Here is a 14,034-nt window from a genome sequence, read left to right as displayed (position 1 = left end):
CCCCTTCCATTACTCCCGTTTCTTCCTTGTAGCAGAGCTGCTTACTGATTACGAAGGCTGCTGTTCATGAACTCCAGCAAGGTGGCTGTGTCCCACTGTTTACACGAGTTTTGGACACTTGAACTCAGGCTGTCACAGACCCCCACAGGCTCTCATGCTTGAGCAAAAAGTGAACTTGACCACTGGGCCATCTCTCCAGCAGGCTTACACATTGTTATTAGAAGAAATATATATGCATCACTAGATTCAGCCTATTTATAAACTGTTATTTTCTTTCAGATTTTTTGCTTCCACAAATTAACATCTTTATGCACTAATCCTTATGCACCAGTGCTGTGTTTCAATGTAATAGTTTGTACTGCATCGAAAGCTGTGTTTATTTGTAATTTGATATCTGAAGAAGAATATCACAATGGCATTAGAGTCTCCTTTTCTTCATATCCTCATCAGCAATTTGTATTATCATCTTTTCTGTAGATGCCAAGTTGATGGGAGAAAAGGCTTCTCATTTTTTTCTCTTATTTACATTGACCTGAACTTCCAATAAGACTGAACATTTCTTATGACCAATAGTCATTTGCACTAATTCCAAAGTAAAATAAAAGCAAAAAAATTAAACTCCAGGGCTGAAGAGATAGTGCAGCAGATAAAGGCACTTTTTTTCACAGACTGGTGACCTAGGCTCAGTTTCCCAGTACCCATGTAAAGCCAGATCCACAAAGTGATGCATGCATTTGAAGCTCATTTGCAGTGGCAAGAGGCTCTGGTGCACTCTTTCTCTCTCTCTCTCTCTCTCCTCTCTCTCTCTCTATGTGTTTTGCTTTCTCTTGGCAAATAAATTAAACTATTTTTTAAACTCCATGTTATTTATCACAAACTTTTGTTTGTTATCACAAACTTGTTATCACAAGTTTACACGTAAATTTCCATGAGATTTTGTGTGTTAAAAATTGTAACCTTTTGTTGACCATATATCTTTCAAATATTTCCTCCCTGCCTATCATTTGTCTTTTGGTTTTGCACTTAGTAGATGGAAAATTTTAGTCAGCTCTATTGAGCTAACATTTACCTATATCCAAATTGATCTGTTTTGAGTGTGTGACGTGGTGGATTTTGACAAATGAGTATGGACATATCATCAAAAACCTGAATGATGATGTAGATTAATTCCATTACCCCAAATCTCACACATGCCCCTCCGCACTTGGTATTGGTATTTGGGGGGCATATTTTCTTTCACTCAGCATAAGGCTTTAGCATTCTGCTGTGAGATCCATTCCACATTATTGTGTGTTGTTGGTTATATCTGTCCATTTTTTTAAACAAAGATGAACAGTGTTCCATTGTATGACTATTCCAAAACTTATTTATTCATTTACCACTACATGGGCAGGTGGATTGTTTTCAGCTGCTATAAATAAAACTGTTAATAAAATTGAATACGAATTTTCTAGTACCCAGGTAAACCTGGGTGCAAAAAGTGTGAATGAGGTGGGCACATGCACAAGGATGAATGACTGAATGAATAAATGAGTAAATATTTTAATAAGAATCTACTTCCAGAATTGTAATTAGATTAAATAAAAAAATAAAATTTAGAAGTCTCCTTGCCATACATTAAAAACCTAAGAGTCTGAGCTGGGTGTGGTAGCACATGCCTTTAATCCCAGCACTTGGGAGGTAGAGGTAGGAGGATTATCATGAGTTCAAGGCCACCGTGAGAATACAGAGTGAATTCCAGGTCATCCTGAACTAGACTGAGATCTTACCTCAAAACACAAGCGAACAAACAAAAAAAACTAAGAATCTGAATTATTTAAGGTATCCAAACCACAGGCATATCTTATCAAAGGACAAACCTTATTGCCTGTGACTCAAGTCCAAAATTTGTAGGTGTTTTCCATGAATTTTGCTTCCTAGAGAGCTAACATAACTGCAGTGATTTAGATATTTATGTTCCATAGACTAAGACTTCAGTGGAAATGAGAATTAACAAAGAAGTATATTTCAACATATATTTCATCATAAATATAATAAATGAATTATTTCTCTCTTTAAGAAACTTCTGAGGATAAAGAGATAGTTTAGCAGTAAAGATGCTTGCCTGTAAAGCCTAAGGACCCATGTTCTAATCTCCAAATTATAAACTAGATGCACAAAAGTGAGGCAATAAAAATACAAGAGGATATAAATAAGTGATGTGGAAACCTACTTTTTTGGACAGTGGAATACTCAGGAGCCATAGATTGTTACTAGAAAATTTTCAGTTCCAGGGATGGGATACTTTCCAGTGAGTTGTCAGCTAGAGAGGTTTCTGATGCGCCCAAAGCATTACAGGCCATTGCCAAGGCCCTTGGTTTCCTACCAGGAACAGATGGTAAGACCCTATTGCTGAAGACTCCACATACTTGGGCTATAAGGTCACTGAGAAATCCTGTTGGAACTGAACTGAAAACCACCTTCATATAGACGAGCTGACAGAAAGCTGGGAAAAGCCATGCTACTTGCAGTTCAATGGGAGAGAAGGAAATCACCAACAAAGATACTCAAAATTGGACACTGCAAGCCTTATATTTGGCCAGCCAGGCCAAATGAGCCAAGGGGTGCAATAGTGGCATGTCTGTTATGGGGGAAACCAACTGCTTTTGGAGGCCCACTCCATCGGAGGGAACATATCCTTGATACTGAAAACCTGCAGCAGGGTATTCATGAACCCTAGGGGTGTAATGTCTGCTGCTGTCTGGCTCAATGTGTATACTATGCTCATCAAACTGCCCAGGAAGCACGTCTCTTAATGTTCATACCCTTATATTAATGCTACTCTCACTTTTGGAAGAGAACCTTCTCTTTTCAGATGGAAGTGACCTTGGGATGACCCAGAAGGCACCATGGAGCTAAGAAGAAGTGACAGAGGAGTACTCAGCTCTGAAACATCTCTATCACACTTTCCAAGGCTCAGGGTCCATTGCAGAAGAGGCGGCGGAAAGAATGTAAGAGCCAAAGGAAGGGTAGGACTCCTTATGATGTGCTCCTCCAGACACAAAAGGGCCTTATATCCATGACCTTGAAATGCCTGACACTACCTACACAAGACCATCATAATAGGAGGAAAAGATCAAAATGAAAGAGACTGATCAAAGAGGAAGGGGATATGATGGAGAATGGAATTTCAAAGGGGAAGTGGGGGGAGGGAAGGAATTACCATGGGATATTGTTTACAATGATGGACTTTGTCAATAAAAAATAATTTAATTTAAAACAAAAATAAGGCAAGCTCAAGGTCGCACATGCCCACTAGGTGGCATAAGCATCTGGAGTTTGATTTCAGTGGCTGAGGCCCTGGCAGGCTAATCCTCTCTCAGTCTGTCTCTAAACTTAAAAACAAAACAAAACAAAAACCCAAAACTTCTGGGAGAGGATGATTCAATAAAATTCTACTCAAATTCAATTCAGTGACTATTTTTAGTTTAATCTCAGGATCCTTTAAATTTTTATTTTTTGAGGAGTCTGTCCCATGCCTTGGTACAGTGATAAAATGTACAAATATAGGATTTCAAATTATTTTTCTGAAATGATTATATCAAGTACATCCTGTGATTCTCCACAATAACAGCTTTTCACTTGAAGAAACCATATTTAATCCCCAGGCTTATAAAGCTCTGTGAATTTGAATACGTTAATAAGTTCAGATGTATTCCAGGAGACCCATAGCAGATGAATAATAAATTGAATCTTCCCTCCCACTTTCTAGCCTTCCCAGCCACCCTGTCTAGTCAAGACCTGGATACTAAAATAGATCTCACTCCCCTGCCTTTCTCCACTATTCTATAATGCAGCCAGGAAAAAAAAAAATGTAGCTTGTAAACATGCAGATTGGATCACACCATTTTCCTGCTTAAAAATCCTTCAGTGTGGGCTGGAGTAATGGCTTAGCGGTTAAGCGCTTGCCTGTGAAGCCTAAGGACCCCAGTTCGAGGCTCGGTTCCCCAGGTCCCACGTTAGCCAGATGCACAAGGGGACGCACGCGTCTGGAGTTCGTTTGCAGAGGCTGGAAGCCCTGGCGTGCCCATTCTCTCTCTGTCCCTCTATCTGTCTTTCTCTCTGTGTCTGTCACTCTCAAATAAATAAATAAAATATTTAAAAAAAATCCTTCAGTGATTACTATTGCCTTTCAGAACAAAGTCCATGTTGCTTGAGGCCTGGCCTGGAACTCCAGAACCTCCTCATCTTCTTAGCTGCCTACGTTCAACTTTTGTCTGCCCACTGGGATGTTCCACCTCAGCTTCTGCTCCACAGCAAGCTGCTTGGCTTGTCATCCTGTTTCCCCATTTCCTCTTCCTTGCACAAGGGAAGCTCTCTCTAGTGCTCACGTTCTTTACCTTCATAGTGAACCTTAAAGCAAAATGAGTATTTGTGCAGGTAGGTGGGTAACCTCAGACTCCCTACAAGCCGTCCACACTTGTTCACAGGTGTCCTGTGACTCTGTCACATGATTATGTAAGTCCTACCCAGCACAGGACATGGAATGTTGGAGACACTCAAAACTATTAATTGGAGGAATGATTGCAGATTCATAGGGTTCTGTAGATACTCATGACCTCAATATGGTGTCACAGTCCAGCATGTAATCCTCAATGGAAAAAAAATGTGAGTTGTAGATATCACTAGATCTCTAGATAATGGTTTTCAAGCTAACCTATGTCATTACCCAAGTGTTTTGAGACAGTCCCTGGCCATTGACTGTCTACCTGCAGAGAGATCATAGACACTGAACTAATGAAGCCTACCAGGACTGTGTGTTCTTGTAGAAAGCTTTCATTAGTGTTGCAGTCAGGTTCACATTGCTGATGAGGAACACCCAACCAAGAGAAGCCTGTGGGAAAAAGGGTTGATTTTGGCTTACAAACTCGAGAGGAAGCTCCATGATGGCAGGGGAAAATGATGGCATGAGCAGAGGGTGGACATCTGATGTGGACCAACATCAGATGGACAATAGGAACAGGAGAGTGTGCCAAACACTGGCAAGAGGAAGCTGGTTATAACACCCATAAGCCCACCCTCAATAATACACTGCCTCCAGGAAGCATTAATTCCCAAATCTCCTTCAGCTGGGAACCTAGCATTCAGAACACCTAAGTTTATGGGGGACGATGCCTGAATCAAGGTGCTTAGGGGCCTCCAAACTATGTCATCTGGAAATTGAAGGGTTGGGGATTCCTAGTCAGTGAGAAATGGTACCTGGGGGCATATCATAGGAGCATCTAGGCACGGCTATTATGTTTATTCCCCTTTGGCTGAAAGGGCAGACCTGGGGCAAGTGAAATTGATCTCAAATGAATTTGAGGAGCTGTCCAAAGAAGAGTGGGTTGTGCAGCACTCCCCCTCACAAAAGTGAAGAGAAGGAGACTTGGGAAATAATAAACACTTGAAGGGCTAACTAGGCTGCTAGGGGTCTTGGTCCTTGTGTAGAGCCAAAGTCTTATGTAGCCTGGATCTCAGCATGTTTACAGTGCCAGGCCAGAGATAAATTGCCAGGCAAGATAAATATTTTTTCTCCAGCCCTGATCTATCTTAATTGTTAGAGGCATCAACTTATATCTCTTCATATTTTTCAAGTATGTCAGGTTTAGAACAAGGTAGAGACCAAAAGACTACGGGTCATGGTGGGAAGTCATGTGCTGGATGAAAATTAGACCAGCTGCGGCCGAGGTCCCTCATAACTGAGTTGCTGTTATTCCAGCAGAAGATGGAAAAAGTGTTCTGTATTTAACAAGAATTTGGTTAGCTATGGGAAACACTATAAAGAACCATTACCACTTTGGAAGAGACACAAAGGGAGATTTTAATGATGGACCATTTCTCATAAATGTGACAGCCACAGAATGTGCCCAACATTCCAACCCAAGATAACAGGCCACGCCCTTGGCCACCAAGGAGAGATTGTGAACAGGCCGGTAGTCAGTGATTCCCTCTAGAAGACTAAATAGGAAGTGCATCTCTTCTAGCTAATATACTTTATTCTGGAGCTTAAATTTGACTTTAAATGATTGTACATATTTCATAAGCAGAAAGCAATACATAGTGCATGAAAAGGGATCAATTTAACTGTGTATTCCTTGATTCTATGTAGCTTCCTTTGCTTGGACAGATAACAAGCATGTACCACTGTGTCAGAGGTTACAGAGCAAATGGTCTCATGACACATTTGATGGTACCCATCATTAGCAGGATCGGTGTTCACATGACTGTTAGGAAGTAAGTAACTCTTTGCATTTTTCCAAAAGTTATTACACTCCACACACGGATGTAGTATTGCCTTATAATCATATAGTCAGGGTAAGTGAAAATTTTATTTGAATTTTAAAACATGGGAGCTTGGCTTGAGCTTTATTAGTTGCATGATGATGGACAAAACAATATATTCTGTATGGCCAAATTCCTTCCTCTTTAAGATGAATATAATAATGACAACAGTCCATGGTTCTACGGAGAATGAAGTAAGAAGATGTATAAAAGCTCTCAGCATAGCAAAAAGCACACACTCGGAGCTGCTAATGGAGCTCTGGCTAAGCCGCTGCCGTCGCGGAGGGAGCAGAGCTCGGGCTGCTTCAAGCAGCACTTGGGACTCCTGGCGTCAAGAGTATCAGCTCCAGGGACAGGCAGGCTGTGAGCATGACTCTTCCTACAGGCTCATATGTTGAATTCCTGAACCCAAGCTGGTGGCAATTTTGGGGAGTCTGTGAAGCCTTCAGGAAGTGGGACTCTGGGGTTATTGATGGTGGCCTTTGATGATTATAGGCCTTCTGTCCTGTCTCTGCTTCTTGATGAGCCAACATGCCAGGATCAGCCATAAGTGTCACCCATGTGGACTGGCTGCACTGAAACTGTTGAGTCAAAATAAGTCCTCCCTCTCTCACTTTGCTGCTGTTTTGTCACAGTGACAAGAAAAATCACTCAGATAAGGAGCTAGAGTAAGATTTCCATCAACTTCAGATTTTCATGACGAAAAGGATATATTCATTCTTGACATTTCTTTTATCGATTCTTTTATAATATAAAGAAGATAATACCAGTTTTGAAAATTAATTGAGGGCTGGAAAGATGGTGCAGGGGTTAAAGGCACTTGCTTGCAATACCCGTTGGCCTAGGTTTGATTCTTCAGTACCCACCTAAAGCCAGATGCACAAAGTGGTGCATGGTCTGAAGGTCATTTACAGTGGCAGGAAGCCCGGGCACATACATGCTCACACACGATCTGCCTCTTTCTCTCTGTCTGTCCTTGTCTCAAACAAATAACAAAATCAAAAGTGAAAATTACTTGAATTAGGAGCATCCTGTTTAAATTTCATTTCAATTGGGAATTATTGTTGAATGTGAATTATGTTTGCCAAAGGCTTAAGCTACCATGGAGCAGTGTTAAGACAGGTTGTTTATTGGGTACCATGGGACCACCCTGCTACTCTGAACTAAGCCACATGGTCATAGCGTGGTGGCCCGGGTGCTATTTAGTGTCACCATTTACTTAATTATCACTTGTCCTCTGGTTTACTGAGATAGTTTTAATCATGCCCAACTATTGGGACTACCTTCCACTAAGAGAGTCAAACACATTGTTTAACAATTTATCTTCAGCGATTTTCTCAGTAGACCAGCTTGGAAAGATATGACTAAATTACAAAAAAATGCTTAAGAAATTACACTGGTGGAATATCCATAGGGGGTTAGAGGTAGAATTTCTTCCCTTGTTGAATATTTTGCCAGAAATCACTTGGCATTTGTCACTGGCCAGATAAAAAGTAGCTCTGATTTCTGGTCTCAAGAAAATGTACTAAGCATATGCCAATCTCTTACCTTACCAACGTGTCTGAATTTTGCATCAGAATTTGAGGAAACAGGCTCAGCACTTTGCATTTATTTAATTTGGTGAGTTCATTGTTCTCTCCTCCCTGGGCTACTAACTAGTTCAAAAATAAATATTGCATCACTTGTTGAATATGTTTCATGCATCTCATCTAAGCCACATTTTTTAACAATGGGTAATTATTTAGTACGAACACAATACTTTGAAAGTATTTCAGAATAGCTTTTTAATAGTAGTAAGTACTACAAATGCTTCTGGGCTCAACGGGCAACAGAAAAAAAAAAAGTTGGATTTTCCATTGAACAGTGCAGGCTCAGGAAGGAAACTACATATGCGTATTTGTATATGTGTGTATTTGGTGTAGACCCAGGTCTAATGACAGGACTGAAAAATATATGCACCAAACTTCAGGTTGCCCACTGAGCCAGGCTAAAGTTTCACAGATATCTGAGGTCTGCATCCACTCCCTGGACTGTTATCCAAAGACACAGGAAGCTGTGAAAATCTGGGCCCCAGAACATTCTTGTCCTGGGATGAAAGGCTTGCGTGAGCTCATGGGGCTTTCCACCCTGACTGCCAATCTTCGCAGCCACCAGGCGTCCAGTCGTGGTAGAAATCTGGCTCTTCAGTGATGAAGGGCTTATTGTAAAATTAAGCTCAAAGCAGGGGTTACTATTTCAGGGGTGGTTTGTGTCTTGTGTTCCAGTGACGATGAAGAGTAGAAACTATTTGTAGAAGTGGCCCTTCCCAATAGGGGGGTACTGAGGGTTACCTAGCTTGGAAGTGTCTAGAGTTGGTCTCCCTCGCCCTCCCCCCTAATCCAACCCCGAGAGAATTCGTTCTGTGCCACAGTGATGGGGGAGGGATCTCACTGGTTTCATCAACCTTAGGTCACATCAGAAGGTGTGGGTGGGGGGGGGGGAGAAAGTACTGCGTTCGCTGGCCTGCACTAAGGAAGGGGAAACCCCAATTCTGGTCCACCTCTCTGCCATGCCCACATCCAGGCTCCCACCCATCTCTGATCACATTGTCTTCCTCCGTGCATCCGATCTGCCTCCCCACCACCAACTCCCTCCCCCTCCCCATCCCCCAATATTTTGCAGCCAGTAGGGGAACTCGAGGCCTTTGGGGGTGGGGTGGGGAACTGCCCTGGGAAGGTCTGGGGTTTGCATCCAGCCGGAGGATCTGGGCTCCCGGGAGCTAGCGAGGGAGGAGGACCCGGGGCGCAGCCGTGGTGGGTGCGTCCTGCTAAGGAGGAGGGGCGGGCGGGCGGGCGGAGGGAGGGCGTGCGAGCGACGGCGGAGACACAAGAAAAGGGAGCGCGCCCGCCGCCGCCGCCGCCGCCGCCACCGCCCTCCGCGGGAGAGAGGCAGCGCCCGTCCAGGAGCCGCGGCCGAGGCGAGGCGCAGCCCAGCCCCGAGCGCCCCGCCGCCCCGCGCCCGCAGCGGCCGCGCCCAGCCCCGCGACCACAGCTCCACAAAGACCCCGGGCCGAGACTCTCCCCGCGGACCGGTGCGTGGCCCGGGGAAAGGGGGCTGCGGGGAGGGGGGCTCGGTGACGACCGCTCCGCCCCGCGGTTCCTCGAAAGGCAGCTGCCCTGCGCGATCGGGTGGCCTGGCCCTGGCTCTCTCCCGGGGAGGTGGGTGGTGGTGGAGAGGGGGGTGGTGGTGGAGAGGGGGGTGGTGGTGGTGATGGTGGTGGAAGGGGGCAGCCGACCTGGGGGTGCGCTGGGGGGCGTTGTGTGCGGGGTCCCCCCCCCCTCCACCGGGGGGCTGCTGGCACCTGCCTCTTTTGTCTCGCGCCACCGGGTTTTAACCGGAAAGTGGGGCCGAGCCCCGGCCCCTGCCCAAACGGGCTTTTCTCCGCGTCGCTGCTGGAGATGGGGAGCTGGGAGGGAGGGACGGCCGTGCTTGTCCTTGTGAGGTGGCTGCAGAGCCCGACTGTGTCCTCCTGCAGGAGTGGCCGGGCCGGGCTCTCATTGTGTGTGTGTGTGCGCGTGAGTGTGAGTGTGTGTGTGTGCATGGTGTTTTCTCCCTGGAGGGGGTGGGGCATGTGTTTGATGGTAGCGATGACCCCCCCCCCCCGCCCTCCCCGTGCGCGCTGGCGGGCTGCAGGGTGGGTGTTGTTGCAAAGTCCATTTGCAGGGGACCTCAAGTTCCTCTGGGGACAGACAGCGAGGCAGCCTCGTGTACAACTGGGTACCTGCAGTGCTAAAAGCACGCAGGGAGGAAATGGCATTTTCCTGCCTAGTGGGAGCGCACGCACGAGCATCGCCCCCGCATCGCTTCGCCCCCACAAAAGAGGCGGCTTCCGCTAAGCCCGGTTCGCGCGCGCCCCCCCCCCCCCCCCCCCCCACTCTCTGCTGGGTTTTTGGTAAGGAAATGCTCGGCAGCAGCGGCGGGAGAGCCCTGGAAGGTTTCATTCAAACCCTGTTCCTCCGTGGCCTTACCTGTGAATGCCCGGACCAGGGTTGGTGTGCACACACCCTCCCGCGGCCTAGCTGCAGGGTGCTCCGTGGAAAGGCGTCCTCGCCGATCCTAAATATATCCCCTCTCAGCAAAAATGAAAAGTAGGGCAGCGTTTGAAGTATGAAATGTCCCATGAATACAGGTCAGAAGGGAATTCAGGGGAGGTCATATGCAAGGGAAATACAAAAGATTGGCTCATTCCCTGTGATATGTACTGCAGGGCTCTGAGAAGGTGCCTTTTAGTTCATGTCCCCCCCACACACACACCTGAACCCTAATCCCACTGCCCTAATCCCACTGCTAAAATATGCCTTGGGACTTTGAGGTGTGGTGTCCTATATGGTTGGGTATATGCGAGATTCTTTCTTGGTGTGTGTGTGGGTGTGTGTAAATTGCTGAAACTGGAACCCATGTGTTCAACTTTGGAGAAAATGAGGAATATAGAGAATCCTCAAAATGGTGAGAAATCCCACAAAGAACAATCAAGAATGCTGGTTTTCTGGCATGGCAGTATTTGTGGGACAATCTCTGATAAGAACCACACACCTTCTTCCCCACCCAGGATTTGTGGCGTGTGGATGAGGGCTGTGGGTACCCCTTCCGTGCCAATGCGCCATGCGTTCCCAGACCTTTAGCCGTCCATGCTCGGTGCATGTGGGGCTCCGTGTGTTCTAGCCGGCTTCCCATGCAGGAAGTGAGATCTTGTGGAGCTCATGGTTCAAGCCTAGGACTAAGTCTACTGAAAATGAGGCAGCAGAAGCCAGGAGACCTGATTGGGTGCCAGGCAAGAGGACCAGACAAGGGTGTGCAAAACAGTCTCGGACATTTATCGTGACCCCGGGAGCCCTGACGGTCATTTTCTTGTCCCGGGGGATTGGCTTTGCTTGGCCACACCAGCACCTGCTGCATAGCAGGATCAGCCATGGGAAAGAGATGCTGCCCCTACCTTGATTGAACTTATGGCTGAAACAAACTTGTCTGTTTTAAATACATTTTAAAAATTTGGTATAAAATTCTTGCTCTTAAAAATGTTCCCCATTAAAAAAAAAAAAAAAGGTCAAACAACTGCCAAAGTTTTTGGCCTTTGCCAATTGTGAATCACTGGAAGCCCCTTGGAACTGGGTTTGCTCTCTGGTAACATTACTGCGCCATTCTTTGCTAAGTGCCTGCTTGTTTTCTTTTTGTTTTATCAACTTGGGAGGAAGACTTTAAGGATGGAATAATGACCACTGCTTTTTAATTTAATTTTATTATTATTATTTTTTTAATGAAACCCTTCAGAGGCCAAATTGGCCTTGATCACTGAGGAATTTTTTGAAGAGCTTAGTGAGTAGGTGTGAACATAGTAGGCTAACCACCCCAATCATCAACTCCACATAAATGAGACAGCTCCCTTGAAAAAGAAGTAAGCAGAAATCGCAGATATTGATATTATGGGCAGGAGAGTGGTTCTGCTACACAACTGATGGCTTCAGGGCTGGGTCCCAAGTGATAGCTGTTTTTGAAGTTATCTAAATTCAAAATCAATGAAACGTCTTCATAGGTGGTGTGACTTCCACAGAAATGAAAAATGAAATTAGAGTTAGTTATAGGGCATGACAGAGGGAGCATTTATATTTGGAGGAAAAATACATAGACCTCATACGGTTGATTTTTTTCACACTGTAATCTCCCATGCGCCCCATCCCATTGGGGACAGCAGTGGGAGAACGCTTACATGGTTCTATGTTCTGCTTAAGGTCCTTAAAGACCAGAGGTTTCTGTCTTGACAAGGGTCCAGTCTCATTGGACCTAGGGACCAAGAATGACAATTCTGGAATCAGGATAAATCAGCATGGAAATCCAAACTCCTCCAGTTAATACTTGGGGACCCTAAATAAATCCCAAACCCAGCCAGATTGATACAATTGATTACCTTGTTGAAGGAATGTTTTAAAAGAGTTTTTCTTTTTTTGCTTATGTCTGCTTAGTAAGTTCTAGCATCAGGCACATTCTGGACATCCCATAAAGGTTTTCTTTTACCGAATTCATTTCAGGAGTACCAAATCTCTGGTGATGATTTTGGGCATACATTTTTATCAGATTTTATTTATTTATTTATTTATTTATTTTTAGCTTTTCAAAGTAGGGTCTCACTCTAGCCCAGGCTGACCTGGAATTCACTATGAGTCTCAGGGTGGCCTTGAACTCATGGCAGCCCTCCTACCTCTGCCTCTCGAGTGCTGGGACTAAAGGCGTGCACCACTATGGCCAGCTCATTTTAATTAGCTAATTAATTTATATTTTTTTCATTATTTATTTATTTATTTGAAGCCACAGACACAGAAAGAAAGGCAGATAGAGAGAGAGAAAGAGAGAATGGGCACACCAGGGCCTCCAGCCACTGCACATGAACTCCAGACATGTGTGCCCCCTGTGTATCTGGCTAACGTGGGTCCTGGGGAATTGGTCCTTAGGCTTCACAGGCAAGCGCTTAACCACTAAGCCATCTCTCCAGCCCATAATTTAGATATTCTGAGACAAGATCTCAAGTAGATCATGCTGTAGCCAAGGATACCCTTGAACTCTTGACTGTCCTGTCTATACCTCCTGAGTCATGGGATTGCAGGCATGTGACATCATTCCTATTTTCACAAAATTTTAATTAAATTTATCTATTCAACTGATGTAAACTTTTCATCTACTCTAAATGGTGCAGAGGTTTGTTACTGAGGGCCAGGGAAAGGTCTTGGAGACATAGTTTTGTGGAGTTATGCTTGACCTTCACACGGGTGATATCAGCCATATGCGATGGGACTTGGGAGTTGAAGAAACATTATTCCCTCGGATTTCCATTTCCCTTTAATTTTATTTTAATTCTCCTTCTTTATTCCCTCTCCCCTGCTGCCATTTCACTGGGGCCTTCCTCTGTGGAGGTACGGGATTTACTGTGGGGTCATGAAAACCCAGTTGGATAGTGGGGAGACTATGCCTCAGGGTATTCCCTCCCCACACACTCTGTGGCTCTTACAATCATTAAAACTTTTCCTTTCAATGCTGAAGTTATTCCATTTTCTACAATGTCCTGATAAACAAAACACTGATCCCAGAGCTATGAACATGGCTTAATAGTGGATAAAGCACTTGCAGGTATAAGTGTAAGGACAGAACTCCGGATCCTCAGAATGCGCGTGGATGCCAGATGGGTGTGACAGTCTGTCTGTAATCCCAGCACGAAGGGAGGGAGTTCTCCTGGACAAGATGGCTAGCTGGCCTAGCTGAGGTGCGAGCCCTGGGTTTAAGCAAGAGGCCCTGCCTGCTTCAGTAAGTAGGATGGAGAGTAACCGAGGAAGGCACTCTGCATGGGGAAACATGGATCAGGTCCCACAGAAAGCAGCGTGAGGAACATGGAGGTACCATCCTGTCGCATAGTCCCGGCAGGAGGTTCTGTTCTTGCTCGTTTCTACCTGGGCCAGTGTCGTCACCAGAAAGAAGATTTTATTAATAAAAACACGATGCTTGCCACATATCTCACACTAGGGTAGATGTTTCATGTGTATTAATTGATGTAGTAGTTAATATTAATGATGAAGTAGGTACTATTCTTGTTCTCCTTTGGTAATCAGGGCTTGCAGATGTCAGTCAAGTAGATTTCTCAAGGTCACATAGCTAGTACCATTGACGTTTTAGAACAGCTTGAAGCTTTAATTTCTTCAAACATACACA

The 14,034-nt window shown here is 45.0% G+C and overlaps 1 protein-coding gene across 4 annotated transcripts in view; it reads left to right on the top strand.

Moving 5' to 3' along the window:
* The first annotated feature begins 9,283 nt into the window (after nucleotides 1-9,283).
* Nucleotides 9,284-14,034, top strand: part of Dclk1 (doublecortin like kinase 1) — a 380,545-nt gene continuing 375,794 nt past the window's right edge. For all 4 annotated transcript variants that reach the window (XM_045154295.1, XM_045154297.1, XM_045154296.1 and 1 more), the window contains exon 1: nucleotides 9,284-9,373. The gene's annotated coding sequence lies outside the window, so the exon portion shown is untranslated. The remainder of the gene's footprint in view (nucleotides 9,374-14,034) is intronic.

Source organism: Jaculus jaculus, chromosome 7 (genome assembly GCF_020740685.1).
Source record: "Jaculus jaculus isolate mJacJac1 chromosome 7, mJacJac1.mat.Y.cur, whole genome shotgun sequence".
Classification (NCBI taxonomy): Eukaryota; Metazoa; Chordata; class Mammalia; order Rodentia; family Dipodidae; genus Jaculus; species Jaculus jaculus.
Note: the sequence above shows the minus strand (reverse complement) of the source record. Positions and strands in the feature narration are given on the sequence as shown.